The sequence below is a fragment of the Schistocerca piceifrons genome, chromosome 4, assembly GCF_021461385.2.
Source record: "Schistocerca piceifrons isolate TAMUIC-IGC-003096 chromosome 4, iqSchPice1.1, whole genome shotgun sequence".
NCBI lineage: Eukaryota > Metazoa > Arthropoda > Insecta > Orthoptera > Acrididae > Schistocerca > Schistocerca piceifrons.
The window spans coordinates 607,566,869-607,582,037 of record NC_060141.1 but is presented as its reverse complement, the minus strand read 5'-3'; the positions used below and the strand labels follow the sequence as shown (position 1 = coordinate 607,582,037).

At 40.1% G+C, this 15,169-nt stretch overlaps 1 protein-coding gene across 1 annotated transcript in view; it reads left to right on the top strand.

Moving 5' to 3' along the window:
* Window positions 1–15,169, top strand: part of LOC124796359 (retinol-binding protein pinta-like) — a 127,999-nt gene that overhangs the window by 52,993 nt on the left and 59,837 nt on the right. The window lies entirely within an intron of this gene.

Genomic DNA, 15,169 nt, shown 5'->3' with positions numbered 1-15,169 from the left:
GAACCTTTTTTTTGTTGTGGAAGCGGAGATTTCTTGTTTTAAGTGTCGGTTGTTCTAGGAGAGGAGCCTTGTTTATGTTAGTAGAGGCTTCTTATTTGCGATGGAAAAGAACCTCTGATCTGAAAGGGGAGACTCGTATATTTTCGACAAAGAAGAGAATCCCAATTTGTTTTAGGAGAGGACCAATATTTATTTTAAAATAGGAGCAATATCTGTTTCAGAGAAAGAGGCTAATTGTTTGTAGGAGTTGTTTTGTTATAAAAGAGGAATCGTCGTTGCTTCAGAAGCTGAGTTTCATTTGTTTTTGGAGGACTGATTGTTTTTCTTTTTGTTTTGACGAAGCCCTATGAGTGTTATACTACGTTGAAGGAGAGTATTAAACGTCATGCATTAACAAACCGTAGAATATAGAGCGAGAACCTAGCCGCAGAAGGTATTTGTGGAGAGAGAAAGGCTAGGCTAGGAGGGAAGAAGGGGAGATGGGAGCTATTGGTTTTTTTTTAAAAAAAGGAAAAAAAAACCACCACACTTGCTGGTGAAAGACGAAGATCTGAGGTTTGTCTCACGGTCCGACACACTGTTTTAACCTACCAGGAAGTTTTATATGAACCAATTTTTATGAATTATGACAAAATGATCTGTCTTACTTGGAGGCATGTAGTTAATCTGCCCTTCATTTATCTTTAAGTTCGTCCTTATACGAGCTCTTTGAAGATTTGTAAACGATTCTGTCATTGCTATTCGTGTTCTTGCAATTATATAGATACCACCTGCATATCCCAGACCTGATTTATACAGGACAGTCTCCGTTAGTCTGATGTCCAATTTTAACCTTTTCCAAGGCTATATTTAAGAGAAGGTACGATGAAGAATTTTCTTACTCATTTTTGTCGTCACAGCACTACATAACATATTTTTTATCTTAACTTTACTCTACATGTTTTGCATAGTAACTTTCACTAAAAGGCGATGAATTTATGGGGAATCTCTAACTCTTCCGTTCCTACATACATCTCCTTTGTGTCAATAATGTTGTAGGATGATCTAAAATCTATACAGATGTGATGTCTATCGATTTGAAATTCCTTACATCCTACTGTTTGCCACATCGTGAAAGTTTGATCAACAGTATTTGTTGCTTGACGAAATCCTCATTGATAATCATCAACAGCATTTTCAACATAGGGTGCAAGCCAACTAAACTGGTAGTTGCAGAATATGTTATATGCCATGGATAATAGGCAAAGACCCTTAATAGAGCACATCATGATACCGTGTTTCTTATGTTTTGGGCATGTGATACGTTGCGCTCATTACGGAGACTTTCGGGTGCCTAAATCTTAATAATAAACTTGTGGGAATATTTGATAGATACTTTCATTGAATTTTTTAAGCAGTTCTCAGTCCATTAGGTCCATTCCTGGGACATTACTATTCTTCAGCTTCTTGATGGCTGCCTCCACTTCATCAGCAATTGGTGCTGGTTCATCTGTTTCCAAGTTCCGTGTGTTTACACAGAGTAAGATTCCTTGGTTTTCAGTTAAATCCTCTTTCAGTAGTTCGTCAATGTGCAGAGCCCATCTTTAATATACTATTTCATTACTACTCAAAACTCAGCCACCTGTATCTTCAAATATATTCGTCCTAGACTGGAAATCCTTTCGGTCTTTAACTTTTGATAAAAAGCTCCCACTTCATTCATCCCTTTCAGCTATTCCTTCCAGTTTTTCACTTTCATGCTGTCTCGTTTCCCTTTCGGGCAGCCTATTTTCTTCCTTTCTTGCTTTTTCATAATTTCCTACTGATACTGGACTCTGGCTTACTGTTGCATTCTCTCGCAGTGCTCATATTTAATTGCTGTTACTTGTGTACATACTTCATCAAACCAGCCACCGTGTATGGCTTGATCTACTCTTCCTAGACCTTCACCAGCAGCGGGGTGTCTCATAGGTTCGTCTATATTTCTACGATTCTCTCACTATCGGGCGAGTGTGCCACACTATCCTTAAGTAGGATGGAGACTTTTTCAGCAGTCCAGGTACATGAGCTTAACAACATGGAATTTTATTGCATGAGATCCATTTACCTTATTTGAATTAGATATTCTACTTCTGACTGTTGATATTACAAGGTAACCGTCAGCTTCTAACAAACATAGTCTTGAATTTCTTACGTGGTCGATGACCCGAGGAAGCGTAAAAAAGAAGTCTGATCACATTGTCATTTGACTCGTCATTTGGACTATGTTTTCCTATACAAGACTTATATTTTCCTCTTTTCCTTTTTTTTTTTTTTTTTTTTTTTTTTTGCAGTAACATCATCAAATATTGTCTTACAGTCTCCGCTCAGAAATTCATTGTATGCATCATCTAACTCATCAGAAAAACTTCTTCTCTTCATCACTTTTCAGTTGGCACGTGAGCACATATGGGCTGTAATTGACCATATCTCTGAGTCTGCACAATCGGTGTGATTTCGTCAGGAATTCCATTTATTGTTATACACAGTCGATAGTCATCCACGAGATCAAGTAATTCCGTTAGAGCTCCAGTTTGACAGTAGTTGAAAGTGTGTACAAGCCAAAGCTTTCATGGAGGGCTGCCAGTTTGCCATGAAAGTTTTGTTTGCTATATAGTGTCATTATAAAATTCCGAGAAAAAAGTCGCAACACCAAAAGAAATTAATGTTGAGTCACAATTTTCTGGAATACTTTTGCCTAGGTAACATAATTAAGTGATTAACATTGGAAGTTCACGCGTTAATGTAAGCACGGTATAACCCTTACAAATGTGAAATGCTGGTACATGAATAACCAGTGTTAACGCCAAAACGTTTGATGTGAGCATGCAAACGTATAGGTGCCAGATTTAGGTTTGTGACACCCAGTTTCATACCTGTTGTACTTGGTCAGTCGATACAGGGACGGTTAATGCTTTTTAGGGATGACACTGGAGTTTTCGTCCTGTGATGGTCCATATGAGCTCGACTGGCGATCTAGCAAGTCAAGGAAACATGTCGACACACTGTAGAGCACGATAGGTTACAACAGTTGTATGTGGATGAGCGTTATCCTGTTGGTAAACATCCCCTGGAATGCTGTTCATGAATGGCAGCACAAGTCGAGTCACCAGACCGACATACAGATTTACAGTCAGAGTGTGTGGGATAACCACGAGAGTAATCGCACCCAGCCCATAGCTCCAGGTGTAGATCACGTGTGTTTTAGCAGACAGACAGGTTGGTTTCAGGCCCTCAGTTGGCTTCCTTCTAACCAACACACCGTTATCACTGGCATCTAGGCAGAATCAACTTTCATCAGTAATCTCAACAGACCTGAACTCTGCCCTCCAATGAGGTATCGCGTGTCACCAATGGTTTGAGATCTGTGGACTGCACGCCACAGGTTGTCTGTCTGGGAGTTGTCATGAAGTACCCTGTTTGTAACAGTTCGTTGTGCAACTTTGGTGACAACTGCCGCTCAGATTGCCGCTGCAGATGCAGTACGATGCGGCAGAGCCATAAACCGAACACGGTGGTCTTCCCTCTCGGTGGCACTACGGGTCCGTCCGGAGCATGGTCTTCTTGTGACCGTACATTCTCGTGACCACCCCTGCTAGCAATCGTATACAGTCGCTCATTCATGCCAAGTCTTTCAGCAGTATCACAGAATGAACATACAGCTTCTCGTAGCCCTATTACACGATCTCGTTCAAACTCAGTGAGATGTGGATAATGGCGTCTTTGTGGCCTTGAAGGCGTTCTAAACTAACATCAGTGCACCATGTCCAACCCGAAAGTAATCTAACGTTGACGTCTGTTACAGCGTTTACTTAAAGCAAACCTGATTTGCATTCTCATAGCGGCCGCACTGGCGCCGCTCTTAGGCGAATGGCGCGAAATTTGAGTAGATATTGTCTTTCAGTTGTAGAAATATGCCTACCAATTTGGTTTATGTCGCAGAAGCTCTTCTCGGCCTTGCTATATTTTCCATCAGTTTATGTCTGATCACCAATATATTCATTGAAATCTGAAGACGGATTCTACCTGAAGCGTCAGATAAAGTCATTGTTTATCAGTTTGTGGCTTCTTATTTAGTGACTAATACAGCAGTTGTGCAGTGCTCGAATTGACATGCATACTATGTTGAAAGAAATGCTCTGGGGGTAGACGTGACTAACCTCTTATTGGGGTGAGGGCGGGAGTGCTAACGGGAAGGGAGCGAGAATGTGGACAGAGGGTGGATGAGAAAATGGACAGAGAGCGACATGATGGGGGAGATGGACGGAGAGCCGGTGAGTGATTAGACAGGCAGAGAGTGAGAGACGAAAAGGTGCACAGAGAGAGGAGAAAGGAGGCCTAATAGGAGATTAGAATAAATAACCTTGTAAAGCCAGTTTTTCAGCTATTATCACATGTTTATGACAGTGAATCGTACGTATGAGAAGAGCGAGAAATAGCTGTTCAGTGCGCAAAAATTTTTAGTAGTGTTATCAAAAACTAAAATACTTATTTCATTATCGTCTCTCGATAAAAAGAGGCGACTACTTGCAGCACCGGAAATGAGCCCTTGGTGTGTGGCTGAGTGAAAGCGGCCGCCTCTCAGCTGAGTTACCCTCTCATTACAAAATGAAGACTTCTGCTTTGTGGTACCTAAATCGAAAGCCGCAATGTTCATTCCATCCAACGCTATTATTTAAGCGATTCATATCTTTCACTAGCACGTAAAACAGATGTTAAAACAACGCAGTTGTCGAATTGCCATGTAATGGCGTTTTTGGGGCTGTCAAAATGTGTGCGAGGATTAGGAGAACCGCTTATCTGTCGTGAAATTTGCATTGTGATCGTGTGTTCATTGAACGTATTAAATGACCGTCGCTGTAACTTAACAGTGAGAAGGCAGTGCAAATTGTAACCAATCGAGAGAAGACAAATCACGCAAGTTTATGTAATAAGTTCTCTGGATGAAATAAGAGTACTGTCTACTTGCGTCTGAGCAAGAGATTGAGTATTCTTCGGAAGATATACCTGAATCTATAATTTGTCTAATAGGGCATGGTCTAGAAATAAAACTAAAACAGCTCTTAGACAAATTTATGATTCAGGTATGTTTTCTGAAGAAGACTCAATTATTTAGGCTGAAACCTAGGTAAAGGTTGGTTTCAATTCCGAAATCGGGGCTGATAGTTTCTTATATATTACATTATCACGATTGCTGACTGTGCTGCAACGTTGAAAGTACAAAAAAAGACCTACGACACTTGGATGCTGTTGCAGTAAGTTTTATTCGCCTTGTACAAAACGAACAAAGTTTGCAAACACAGGGAAGAAATACCGACGGAAGTAGAATTTTGGTTGCCGTTCTTGAGTTGGGATTGCATAGCTCAGTCGGGAAAACATTTGCTCGAGAAAGACGAAGATCCTATTTCGGATTCTTGGTTCGACGCAGTTTTGATCTGTCATGAAGTTTCTAATCATGGTCATAGAGCTGTTAATACTGTAGGCTGTACAATGTGCGGATCATGCTACGGACACATTTAACGAGGGGAGCTGAAATTAATGTCCACAATCCTTCTAGTTTCTGTGGTTGTGGGAACGTATCATAGATGACGCGAGTTTGATGTGGAAGAAGAATCATCATACAGAACTAATCGAAACTGTTCCGAAAGATTCGAAGAGATGACACCTCACACTGATCTGCACAAAAAGGATTGACCTGTTGATATAACGCCCTACTTCATTCTCATTCATATGTAGCATAATTCGAGAACCAATTCTGACTTTGGATGTACTGGCGTGTTGTCTAAATAATTACGTTTCGGGTTTCCATTATCATCCCTAACACACCATTGTACGCATAGACGTATGTCGCGGACATCCGCGCAATACGTTTACGATTTGGAGAGAGGCGATGCAAACTACCTCCTCCACGACGCTTCCACAAGTATTTAACTTAATGTCGGCTACTTTATCTGCTTATGTAATCTTCCACCTCAGAGGTTCACGCAAGAACTGCACCAAAATTATAACTATGTTTCTAAGCAAGCTTCGTAACGCTGTCGTTAGAAAATAAATCATGGAATTAAAGTCTAGCTGTAGCTGTGCTGTTGCACTGTGTGATTTTTCAATAAGTATTTTATGATGCAGTCACAGAAAGACAAATTCTGTAGTTTGTACTGTAATATATTACTGAAATTGATGAGATATGTGCAGTCAGTCAAACGCAACACCATCAAAATCAAATGGCTCTGAGCACTATGGGATTTAACATCTGAGGTCATCAGTCCCCTAGAACTTAGAACTACTTAAACATAACTAACGTAAGGACATCAGACACATCCATGCCCGAGGCAGGAATCGAACCTGCGACCGTAGCTGTCGCGCGGTTCCAACTGAAGCGCCTAGAACCACTCGGCCACTCGGGCCGGCGCGCAACATCATCGCAATGACTATTTTTCGTTCCTTTTGTTAAATGGTAAACTACCGTGTTTCTGTACTTGGGACTAATTATCAGCATTTAACCGAGATACAATCCAGACTACATTTATCTTGACGGTTTCATAATCTGTTTCATGATAGCACTTTTTATGCTCAAAGGCCAAAATCCAGCAAGTGTAATTCACCGAACCATTAATGTGAACAGGACCATTCCAGTCACATTCCCCTGGCACCCAGGGGAAACTGCTCACGTTTCTGTGGACTACATGGTAAGCTGCGTTTTATCCGTCAAAAAGGTGCTCTTCTGAGTCACAGACCAAGCATTTAAACAGCCAACGAACGTGAGATTCCCCAATAAACAACGTTCATCCCATTTTGGACTTTCTATCTTGGTACCATATAAAGCTACTGTATTAGGGTACAGTACTCCAACGTGTAAAACAGCTTCGAACATCTGATTACTGTCCAAATGAGTTATCGTGTTAAATATTTTGACCTTCAGTATTGAAGCCAAGAAAAGTACAGAAAAGGTTTGAAACTGTGTTTAAAGTTTATTGGAAGTCGCTAATTGGTATCATTATCAAACACAGAATAAGTATAGTCTAGGTAATTTGTTATCCGTTGTAATCAGAAGCTAGTTTTTCAAGCATCTCAGTGTTCATGACGTCGTATCTCCTGAATATGTACATACAATTCCATAATTTTGCAGTTACATCCAGCGGTAGGCCTACATGTGGATAATGCCAGAGAAATGTGTTGTGAATAGTTAGTAGTAAAGAAGTAATAAGTTAAAACGTCATGATTGATGCTAAAGCTTTTCTACACGAACGGCGAAAATGTCATAAGCGATAAACTTTTATCCTTTCTTCATTTTTGGGGGGTATTAGCGAGATAAAATTTTCTAAATGTTTGAAATCATATGTAAAGTCTGATGGATATTACTAAGTTACCACACTCTCAAATTCAGGATGATTGTAATCTGTGTATATGGGCACAATTTCTAAACGTAATACCTCACTTTCTGTGTTAAACCTTTGACATAATATTAGACCTCTTAAAGAGTGGAATATGACAGCGTTTTAAATTTTTAAGTTCATGCAATAGTTATACGAAATACCGAAAATCAGATTTTTGTTACCTCCTGAAGCCATTAGCTAGACAAGTTGCAACTGGAACGGGGTTACCACGCACGGGATTAATCGTTAGTAATATACCTGGTAAAAAGAACGTAAGTATCCAGCTTCTCATAGCCCTTACACAATGTCTTCCGAAAAATGGTTCAAATGGCTCTGAGCACTATGGGAATTAACATATGAGGTCATCAGTCCCCTATAACTTAAAACTACTTAAACCTAACTAACCTAAGGACATCACACACATCCATGCCCAAGGCAGCATTCGAACCTGCGACCGTAGCGGTCGCGTGGTTCCTGACTGAAGCTCCTAGAACCGCTCGGCCACACCAGCTGGTCATCGAACGACAGCTCCAGGATGATCCACAAATAACGTTAACCATCCCAGTATTGACTGACCAAGTGCAACAGTAATGGAACTCCATCCGACACCTCTACAGCAAAACGTAAGCACGTTTGCATGTTTACATTCAGCGTTCTGGCGGCTTCAGCGGTTATTAACGTACCAGCTCTTCACATTTGCAGTGACTTGTCTCACGCTTACACTAACGTGTGAACTTGCGATGTTTGTCACTTAAATATGTTACCTAGACAGAAGTGTTCGTGAAATTTCATCACTCTACATTAATTATTCTTTGGTGTACGTTTTTTTCCGTCAGTGTACATATCTTACCGGATCTGCCTCGAATGTTGGATATATCTGTGAACTATTTTATAAGAGCTTGCAAGCTACAATCCATGCCGCTGTAGGAACGTTCGACCCTTGCTCCGACGGGCGGTCTGTGTGAGCTGTTCTGAAGCGCGTCTTTCGTCAATCGCGGTGCCCCTACCATCCTGGAGACGGTAATTGCTTGGATACGTGTGTTGACAGGAGGTCGTCTGCCTGCCGGAATGTGTGGCTGCAGTCACGTAAGTTCGTCTCACTTTCAAGGAGGCAGCCATCGCTTCATGTCCGTCTGCGTGGCAACACTTCAATGAGCTAAAGTGCTCTACGTAAGCTATCGAGTCCCATTATGTGCACAGTACACGACGGTACATTGCATAAACTTGAGGGCACTATCCCTGACGCTGCTACGTCCTGGAGTGTGCACACGCAATTGACTACATGGGATTTATCTTTCCGACGTCTATAATGGTGCTAGCAAAAACTACAAATTAGAATGACTACAAATGCGTCAGGCGATGGCGTATTCTGATCACGTAGAAACTGTCAGAATTACAAAAATTCACGCGATAAATGTAGCTGGTCGACGTTTAAGAAACTGTTAAATTGTAGTAAGGACTGGTTCCACAGCCCTTGTAAACTTACATTAAGTTATCATTCCACTTAGATTGTACCAGAAACTTTGTTGGTTACCTATCATGATTGCATTGAGCATTGGGCATTACTTGTATCTCATCACATTTTACTCTGTTTAATTGTCCACTTGTTTGCGTATGGGTCACTGATTTTATTTATTATTACCTGGAGTTTTTACTTTCTTTGTGCCTATGCTTATGGGCGCCATTCTGTTGAGACTAGGCAGTTACTTTACTGTATTTATCTTGTGACTCGCCAACTGTTGCCAGATGGATTGTTCTTCTAGGAATTGTCATTGCTTGCTTTCAACGATAGTGTTCACATTTGGGTTTTGATTAGTGTAGAATATTTCACTCGTGCATACTTAGCTTATATCTGACCCATAAGTTTGCTAAATATTTATGTTATAGACTGTCGTTTCTTTTGACCGACAAGCATTTTACTTTAACAGTCATGGTAGATGTTCTAATTACCCTACCACAACAAAGGTTGTTGCAATATCACGTAACTCGTTCCAAAACATCACTTCACAATATAAAACGTACTTGAAAATATCTTCCTCACTATTAAAGTTCACATTTCATAAACTGACTACAATTTGCGTCTTTTTAACATGACGACCAAAGCTTGACTCTCTAATAACCGCTTACGCGCCCAAAAATCAGAGTTACAGGTACGTCAATGATCATAGTGACAAAAGAAAGAATACACATAAGAATAATATCATTGCAATATATACATATCGATGTATCGAAGTACCTCTACATTAATGAAATAAAATCTGAATGTTGTCACAGAAATATGTTAACTATATTACAGAAACACAGTAGAATATTGCTGGTATCGAGAGGTTGAAGTGAGGTGCCGTAATGGTTACGTAATTCAAGTACCGTTACAATTTGTATGTGCTAATGCGCTTAGGGTTCACTTATTTTCATTCATGTGTCAGTGTTATCTATCAGCTGTATTATATTTAGTACTCTTTCCGGTCATTTCTTTTCCTTTCTGAGTATAAGTACGTAAGGGTATGATATCGACTCTGATGGACTAGCGTCTTTGCTCTCTCAGGCCTCTACTGACAATACGTGACGTTTGTGTTTCTTCTACCGCGCTGGTCACATGGGACCTGACTTATGTCTCTATTGTGAACATAGTTTTTATCATCATGTAAAATATTTGTGACTTTTTAAGCTGTGGTGATATGTGTTCTAACGCAGTGTTGGGAAAAATTGACAGATTTATACCTCCACATATCATTGATCTTATAATACTCGGTACCATGTTGCCATACACTGCAACTTAATGGTGTTAAGTGGGTACTATTGCCGATACATGATTAATTCTACTTCCTTAGTTTTCTTTATTATGTCATTTGTAAACGATTTGTGATTCCTTTTTTGGGGACTGATTGCTTCCGGACGACCTGATGATGACAAAATACCGATTACTGCCCAAGCGGAATGATAATTTTCAGACACTGTTATAAGTATTCGCAAATTTTACTGAAACCAGTGCACAAGAATTGTTCTTGACCTTGAGGAGCCGTTAGAACATTAATTTAACAGGTAACGTGGGACAAAAATACACGTAAGCGTGCAGAGTCCTGCAGCGGTAGCGTTCAGTAAGCTAATCTCGGTCTTCCAGCGACATCAAGCATTTGAAAAGTCACGAGCTTTCGACCAAACACTGTTTGGCCACGGTAGTCCTTAATCAGAAGCTCATGGTGCTTTAACCACTTGATCCATCTGCAGGTCCGACAACATTTTACCATTAAAATTATCTGCTCTGAATTCCACATTTGAAACAGCATTAAAAACTTGATCTTTAAGAGCCTCTCAGTATAAATTTCTGCTTTCAGTACATAGCGTGAGGAAAACAATGATGGTCTGGTCTTGTTTCTTCTGTTTGACATTCTTCGATTTCCGATAACAGTTTACTCTGGGATTAACTGCTCTCCTACCTCTCGCAGACATCTTGACAAGTAAAGTGATATTGCTTGAGAGATATCTATATAAAACAGCTATGAGATGTCAACTGCACATAGCTGGTAAAATTTAAATTCCATCTCTATTGTCGATTGCCTTTGCTCCTGCGCATATGAAAGATTAAAATGGCTTAAGCAACTGCATTGTAAATTCCAATATCTGTCACAAAAGCAGATAATAAACAGTCATAAATTAATATAGAGACATTTTTAAAAGAATGAGGAAAATATCGTTCATAGGGAACAAAATGTCGGAGCAAAACAGAATTAATCGGTCTTTGAAACTAGATTTCTTTAAATTTATTCGCCGCAGTGCTACAGAAGAGCGCTGAAAATTAGGTGGACTGATAAGGTAAGAAGAGAGAGCGTTAATAGCCCTCTTAATAGAACAATTGTATGAGGTACAATAAAAGAAATAAAATATTTTAGTTACTTGTGGAAGACACCAAAAGTTGACTTAAAGTAGGGGAACTGGAAGAAGACCCTAGAAAATTGGATAACAAGAGGAACGTATAAAGAATTGAATGGACAATGAAAACGTAATAGAGAGCATACTTGTTGAGACGTAGCTCCTCCAATGCTAGGCGGTATATTGGGCAACAAGTTTCCTCTAGCGAACTCGAGCACCTGCTAGGTTTATAGCTTCCTCCCAGTCCACGAAACAAACACGAGAGTAATGGCGATGGTAAAAGCCTGTGAAGTTTAGTTGTGGCGAGATGGCTGCACGAATAGCTTGCATGGCAGTGGAATGAATTTTTTTACGGAAACATTATGGGAACAGACAGAGATCAGAATACGTGGGATGAAGGGGGCCCTCGGCGTAACGAATATGCAGATATGTAAAGAGTATCACACGTTAGACAAAAATGGAGGATGCATCGAACTACTCAACGGAGGATGAAAAATAGTTTTTCCCTGCTGACAATTCACAATGATTAGGTCTGCAGTTGAAATTGTAATTCCATGTCCTTCATTCCCTTAAAAGGTTGTTTTATGTGTTTTATAGGGCGTAGAATTCAGCGGTTCGATGAACTTTTTAGTTGTATCGGATGTAAAGTAAGTAATGGCAAAATCTAACTCAGGTGAAAGATACGATAATAGAAGCAAAAACTTTCCGAATAAGAGTCAGTAGTTGAGCCAAATGTGTGGTTACGAACCGCTATTGACGTCGATACGAAACATTAGGGGACAAGTATTTAAAATATGAACTTTTTGATTAAGACCCCATCTCATAGGGTCAGAATTTCCCATGGATAGCGACTGTGGTAAGAGCATGTTGGCACCGGTGGTATAAAGGGTGTTTCAAAAAGATTGAGCTGATTTCAAAACTCCGTATTTACTGACATAAATTTACTACAAAACTGGGATTAATTACAAAATACTCATAAACTCTTAAAGCTTTAGCTATGCTATTAGAAATGCTCTATATGTCTAACAGCTATTGCTTGTTCTTCCTCCAGTGACAAAGTACTCTTGAATCGGCCGCAGTGCTCACTGTCTCTGCCTGTTTCAAGATGTTTTATTAAGGCAAGCTGTGAAAAACCTTTGTATGCTTGCAGTATCGAGCTCCCATTTTCAATTTGGCCAAGAGCTTGATGGTACAGCATCTCTGCTAACTGTTGTCGAGTTGATGTGGAGGCTGTTAGAAGCTTATAGCCGCCAGTTCCGGTACAGATTTTTTCTAACTTTTAAACAGATTTAAGTTCACCCAATACTCGATCAAAACTACGCCAATTTCACACCGAAAACGTACAGAAGTGACTTACCTCATTTTCTTCTCTTGTAAGCGTCCGACTGCCACGAGGCTCCAGAACAGAACTGAGGAGATGGTGACGTATGCGCTGCCTGGTATGAGAACGGTGAACTTCTGTTTTAGTAACCTGGAAACGCGATGCCTCACTCGTACTTTTACCCCCACCTACCCTCCGTTGTGAAGGTGAGGCATGTGCGAACTGTGAGCCGAATTAGTTGTGGACTAAATCGTAAAGTGTACATCTCCAGTCCACTGTTACTATCTAGGCTCATATTGCACAGAAGTTGACGGCGGTTCCTTTGCCGACCCATGTTTACTGGAGCGATTTTGCTACTACTGTATACTTTTAAGTAGATTCCGCAATTAATTGTCATCCAAAACGGGTACGTCTAGTGAGACTGCGTACTCCTCACGGCCCAAGTGCCAGTTTTGCCACAGCCTCTACTTGAGACTATTGCTTGCCTGCTGGCAGGAGTCCCACACTGCCACCGCCGGCCTGGCTGGTGTTGCGCCAGACAGCTTGTCGCAACTCTGCAACTGCTAGCAGGAATACGTGTGAACGACGCCTGCCATCCCATTGTCTGTCGAGACGTGAGCTGGCAGTCTCTCGTCGAGGAGCAACTATTACGTCTTCTTGCGCAGCGCGAGAAACAAAGAGAATCCATTTCCATGACACAGTTCCGTGCTTCGCTACTTCATGCAGCATGGTGTTAGCAACAGTTCGTGACGAAAGAGTTGAGACTGACATATACCAAACATCATGAAAAGTAATTACCGTGAGTAGAAACGCAACAAACAAACAGGAAGATATTTACAGAGCTTTCCGTAGATTGTCTATAGCTATTACATAATTTGAAAAACGCACATTTCAGCCATCAATTTTACAACTGTACTTTTATTCTCTACTGTTTTCGGTTATTACAGTCATCTTCACAGTAGGGAACAGTGAGGTACAAATAAGACGAATACAGAATATAAACAAGCATCACAGAAATTGGAGAAATTTAAAAAAAGTCATTTCTAAAACCATAGTACTTACACAGTACACATCGATGGATCAAACGTACTTTTGCGTCATGTACGAGTATGACCCTACCAAATATAGAACATATATTGTCATAAAAATCTATCTTGACACTGTCTACACAAACCCACAATTACGAGGTAGTGCACACTTGGTGATAACTACACACTTAACAATCGACAGCCATAGATACAAATACTACATGTTCATCAGAGACATCACGTTGAAACACATACAGACTGTAAATACCTAAAAGGTTGCTAATGTTCTTTAGTCTAGTCAAAGATTACGGTAACAGATATACAGAAATAATGTGGCGCGCTTTCTCTGCACAACAACGTAAGTACATAATGTGTTATAAACTGGCATATCAACTTGAGTGTTACTGAAATTAAGAGAAGATATTTATCTGAACTAAGTCCTAAGCAAGTCAATTTCAATGCTAAAATGGAGTAGAACATCAAAAACATTATAGAAGTTGGTAATTGCAGATAATAGTATTATGTATGTAGATCGACAAAGAGGATAAAAGTACGAGAAGCGTTGAAGCCAGGTGTAGAACCAACAGTCTGTAAAGTTTGTTCATCCTTTGTAACATTAAAATAGTGTTAAAGTGGCTCCTAGACATGATTAAAGTACGATTTGGACTTTGTGGAAACAATTAGCTGACAGTAAAAGCTCTGCAGAACGATCTCAGTTTAGCACATGTAGACAATTGTCCATACCACTGAATATATCTATCTACGTACATGTTGTGAGTATAATGTTTGGCTCAATCTAAATATGATTATCAACATTGAAAGCGTGTTTGTCACTCCTCGGTCTTCTCATATTTATGTTTCATTTTAAGTCAGCAATTCATTAACTTAAGTTTAACCTCTCGGATTTCCTCCATCTCACATACCCCAACCATCTTTTCTCGAAAGTTGTAACTGCCAAATACCTACACCTACACCTTCCTAGGAAACTTATCTCATTATCACTTTCGTTGTTACAATTCTGCCAAGTCTCACATCTACAGGTATGTCAATGTCGCTATGGCTACTGTTTGTAGAGTTTCATAATTGGACAGGAAATTGGGATGAAATTAGACATATTTTGCATAGCGCACTATTATGATTTTAGTACTCTGATGCTTTAATGCTCGTAGTCATTCTGGCCCCATTTCATGCACATCAATTTGTGACTGTTTGGTGTCGTTTGTTTTTATGGCACACATCTGTTTTATTATATTTCTTTATTTTGGTTTATTTTAATTTTCAATCTTTTTATGCTACGGGCTAGCAAGTACAATACTTAAGTTGTTATCTAATCACTTTCACTCACTGGTTGTAGCCGCTGCTTCTAATAGTCGTCCGCCTAGATTAGTTTCACTTTTACCAACCCAAGCGCCTTCTGTTGGTGTACCACCGTACTAGCGCAGGCAACATGGCTGTGTCTATTACACCGTTCAATCACCTGATACCGGTTCATTCGATGTACGTGTGTACGCTGCTCTTCATCTGGCGGCTCTGACCATTTTAAGGTATTTTCCGTTACT